Raw genomic sequence first — 5,035 nt, 5'->3', positions numbered from 1 at the left:
TATCCTTCTGCTCTTCAGGTCTAATATGTGACTTTAGCCAGAGTGAGGCCAATTTACAGTTATTCCTAGAGCCCAGTACAATTTGCCCATGACGAGAAGATGCACATTCATGGCCAAAATGGAAGATCTGAATATCAGGCTGGCTATGGAAATGCTTCCCTGTGTGTGAGACCAGCACACGGCCGCATGGTCTCCTCAATGCTGCCCAGAGCATTATTATATTTCCATATTGGTCTGGAGGCCAAATGAATAGAAACAAGGCATTTAAAAGGCATCTGGGAACAGCCAGAAGTTAACACTCCTGCTACAGTGGAGGATGGTTCTACCCTTTCCTGACCCATACATCTCTCAAATCACTTTGGTCCTTCTAAAGGAGGCTTGGCTGTCAAATGAGGCTGAGCAGCTATTGAGAAGAAGCTTAGACCTAAAATGAGAAAAGGAAAATAATCCCACCGAATGAACTCTCACCAGAAAGGTAACATGTTTACTAAAAAACATTTATTGTAGGTTTAGCACTGAGCTGGGTAGAGAATGAGTAAGAACCAATTTCTGCTCTTGAAGGCCCCACTGCCTACTTGGCAGAGACAGGTGTAGGGGTGGAGGGACAAAGGCAGGGTGGTGAGCTGAGCTGCAGTCCAGAGGCTTTGTATATGGCCCATGCACAGCAGGTAAGAATACATGTTCTGGATAGGGCCAATCAAAAGCAAATCCCAGCCCTCCCACTGACCAGCCTTGTAGCCTGATCTATGTGACCCTCATTTCCCTGGGTCTCAGCTTTCTCATCTGTAAAACAGAGGGTAAGTGCCTACTCACAGTTACTGTGAAAATAAAATGAGTTTATGCACCAGAAGTTCTTCATGCCTAGTCTGATGCAAGCCCACGCAAGAACACTGGTGGTGTCATGATGGATGGCCTCTGGTGACAGTAGTGAAATTCCACCAACAGCTTTGTGGGCCCTGGATTGGAGCTGGAAAGAAAGACTGTGGTGAATGCCACTCATGATGGGTCTAGCTGACAGTCGGTCTTGGGGGCCTTTGGGAAGCTGCCTTTGAAGATCCTCAGAAATACTCGGGAGGATGGGGAGTTTATGAAGGACTCACAGAGGCTATCATATGGATAGGAATAAAACCAGTTTTGTTGTTGCAAGATCAATTATGGGATGAATGATGAAGGAACTGTGGAAATACAGAACTGAGTAAATCACCTTCTGCTGTCATCAGAGAAGGCTCAATGCAGGGGCATCACTGGCACTAGCTCTGGAAGGTTAAGGGACATGGCACAGGTGGGTAACAGCTATGCAAGGGACAGCATTCCAGGTAGATAAAATGGGATAGGCCAACATCGAGAGGCCAGATGCAGCATGGAGAGCTCAAAAGGGAAGAAATTCAGTCTAGCAGGTGTAGGGAGCCCAATGATGGGAGCCAAGGCTGGAGAAGCACCAAGGGGCTGATTCTAAAGAGTCTTGTATGTCCTGGGAAGGATTTGGACTTGCCCTTGTAGGCATTAGAGAGTTAGAGGATGTTTCCCATGGTGGAGTGTCATGGTCAGATTTGTCTTGGGAAGATCAATCAGATAACACTAAGAAGACTCATTTGGTGTGAGGTGGGGGATTGAAGGCAGGGGTACCTCTCCCAAGACTAAACTTACAACCTCCCATAGAGGGGAATGAGAGAACCACATTGATTGAAGAGATGTTTCTGAGATCTAGTCATTTCATGAGGTGAAGCTAGACTCTCGTTCCCTTAATGCAAAGATTATGCCTACTTTGTGCCAGTGACCATCGGGCACCCACTGTGGGAATGTGTGTCAAGCAGGCATACTCACTGAATGTTGTTGAGTGAGGCATAGTCCACTGCACTTGAGAAGTGAAGGATCAGTGGGAGTCAGGAAAGTCCAGGTTTTCTGCTCAGGAAAGAGGATGAGCTTGATGCTGCTCGGAGCAGGCTTAGGGGTCAGATCATTGGTTAAATCATGGTCTTGTTTAGTTTGAGGTATCTATGAAACATCCAAGGGAGAAATGCAGCAAGTAGTTGGTTTTGTGGGTCACTGTGAGTCCTCAATCCATAGAACAGAGCCTAGCTCAACACACTGAGTAGGTGTTCAATAAATATGTGTTGGATGAATGAGTAAGTATGTTCAGGAATGACTGGACTTCATGACGGTCTTTGACATAGTGGGGGCCCTTGTTATTTTATTCCCTATGTTTTTCACAGCACTTGAGGGTATGAGTACTCGTATGATTCAGCTGTTTGTTTAGTGCCTTACATCCTAACTAGACTACAGGTTCCGTAGGGTGAGAATAGTGTGAATTTTGTTCCCCACTGTGTGTCTTGGTCTAACCTAGACCATAGTGGAAATTAGGTAAGCATTTCCTGAATGGATGAAGAGACACGGATGTGGGCATGGGCAGGAGGCATGTGGGAGCCAAGAGAAAGGAAGGGAACAGGTGAGCAGGGTGACCAGATCAAGCGTGGAGCTTCCAGGTTCTGTTGCTTGTTTGTAGCACTCTTCTCTAGACCTCCCAACTCCCTCCTCCTCTTCCACATGCCACACTCCCCAAATCCTGCCCTGATCAAATCCTTTCTCTGAGCTGCTGTTCTGTCATCTGTAAAATGGGGACTCATTATGTGCTCTGCCTTCTTTATTAGCTGGCTGTGAGCATCAAATGAGGTCATTCAATTCTACAAATGTTTATATAGGTGATTAACTGCCACAGCGATAGATGCCTTTGAATGAATACACTGACCTCCATGCTCAGTTCCGCCTGGCTGATGTGTACGCAGATTGTTCTCCTGTGGCTTGAGTAGCATCTTCTGCTCTGGGAGACAGTGGGAAACAGGATCTCATTGACACAGGCCACCTCCTTTCCCAGGAGCCCTTCATTTTGATGACAAAGGACTCTTACCTTGCAATATGAACAAGGGCCAAATGGCCTGTCTCATCCAGCATCCTCATTCAGAACTAGCTGACTGAGATCCAACACGTGGGGCCATGGTAGTGTGGCCTGCCACATCCCACCTCCCTATAAGCTGTTGTACCAGCTCTTGGCAGTGTGAGCCTGGGCTGCTGGCAACTCTGTAATGTAGCTACATGAGGAAGAAAAATAGACATTAAAGCAGAAAAGGAGGTGCAGTCCTTAGGGCTGCTTTCAGGATGACAAAGGGTCAGAAACAGCAACTCCTGAGAGCAGGAACCATGCCTTTGCAGACCCTGGGATGTGCACACACATGCCTTAAGTCCATGCATGGGAGAGTGCAAGAGTGTGAGAGAGAAGCTTTGCCTCCCCAAGTCCTCATAAGGAGAAACTATTCAAACTCTTAGACTTTGATAGAGCTTTTCAACATATATGAAATCAGCTACCTAAATTATGAGTCTCAAGTCACATACCAATTTCTATGGTTTGAATGTTTGTGTCTCCTCCAAAATTTATGTTGAAGCTTCAGAGATTCATGCCTTATAAAAGAGCCAGAGAGAACTAGCTGGGCCCTTTTTAGCCCTTCTGTTCTCTGGAGGATGCAGTGTTCAAGGCGCCATCTTAGAAGCAGAGACCGGGCCCTCACCAGACATGGGGCCCTCACTAGACACAAAAACTGCAGTCATCTTGATCCAGTCTCCTCGGCTGTGAGCAATAAATTTATGCTGTTTACAAATTACCCAGTTAAGGTATTTTGCTGCAGCAGCACAAACAGACTAAGATACCAATTGACATGTGGATTTTGTGGAGAGACCTACCACTCCTATATCCTAGTACTCTGAGTCTCTGAACATTGCATTCATGTAGTATGACTATGCCTTGAAGTCCAGACCCAAGAAAAACAAACCCAAAGAGAGATGGGGGTTCCCTGCTGGAGTTTTCTGTCTAAAGACTCACTTTTCTGCGTGATGGAACATGGGAGTGATTGACATTGGAAAATATTTCTTATTTCCAGGCAAGCTTCATCTTGTTCCCACAGAGGAATGGTGTTCCTTTGATCTCAACAAGACAAGCATATTAGAAAACATCTTAATAATTCATCTGAGTGATGCATATATAATGTAACTGGCATTAGTGGGGGAAGACCGTTTCTTTACAAGAACCAAAAGGGTTACTACATCCCTAGCTCCAAGCACAGCACCTGGCTCAAAGCAGGTGGTGAGATTCTTATTAAAAGACTATTAAAAGAGAAGCAACTTGTCTCGGTCATGTTTGCTTAGCATTCTTCAAAAAAGCTCTTACTAAATTATTACGCACTTATTAAGATGTTTACTTAGATGAGCACAAAATTGAGATGCGAGCTTCCTTCAAGGCAAAGGAGAAACCAGCTGGACTAAATGTTTTTCAAAAACTGGTAAAATGGAAGCAAGACCTTTCTTGAACCCACGCACCTCCAAGATAATTCTAGGCATTTTATCCTTAAATATTTTATCTTTAAATACTTGTATACCTTATATGAATTGTCCCATGTTTATGTCCTGATTATCCATCCCTTCCTAGCTTCCCACCTGCCCTGTCTTCTACATGGCTATTATCTTCATTTCAAATCATCCTTTTTACCTGTTTTTTAAATGGTATGCTCCCTCAACCCCTTTTGCAGCCACCATGGAATGGAGGAAAGAGCAATGGATTAGGGCAGGGCAGAGTTCAGATAGAGAAACAGACCTGTACTCTCCGCATGGCCAGGACATCTGCCTAACCTTTCTCAGCCTCACTTTCTTCATTCATCAACCAGAGGTAGCATCTTTTATCTCACAACATTGTCATGAGGAATAGAAGAAAATATATGCAACTGTGTAGCCTGCTACACAATAGACTCTCAATAAATTTAACTTCTTTCATCTTTCCTTCTCTCCCTTTTGAAAGCAGTCAGGATATAAATTATACATAAATAAATTACATATTGTGCTGGAAATCCTCAGAAATGATTAATCTAACCAATAAGAATTTTAATATTAATAATAGGTTACTCTAGCAGCACCAGCCTAACTCTGACAATCAATCGACACAGTCTGGCTTTGTCATCATATAACATACAGTGCTCAAAGTTTACCCTAGAAG

The 5,035-nt window shown here is 44.3% G+C and overlaps 1 long non-coding RNA gene across 1 annotated transcript; it reads left to right on the top strand.

The window, feature by feature from the left end:
• Positions 1-926: 926 nt before the first annotated feature.
• On the top strand, positions 927-4,163 carry LOC112613759. The gene is made up of 2 exons (XR_003117008.1): positions 927-1,282; positions 2,700-4,163. It is a non-coding gene; the product is annotated as an uncharacterized LOC112613759 (long non-coding RNA).
• The last annotated feature ends 872 nt before the right edge of the window (positions 4,164-5,035 follow it).

Source organism: Theropithecus gelada, chromosome 1 (genome assembly GCF_003255815.1).
Source record: "Theropithecus gelada isolate Dixy chromosome 1, Tgel_1.0, whole genome shotgun sequence".
Taxonomy (NCBI): Eukaryota; Metazoa; Chordata; class Mammalia; order Primates; family Cercopithecidae; genus Theropithecus; species Theropithecus gelada.
Note: the sequence above shows the minus strand (reverse complement) of the source record. Positions and strands in the feature narration are given on the sequence as shown.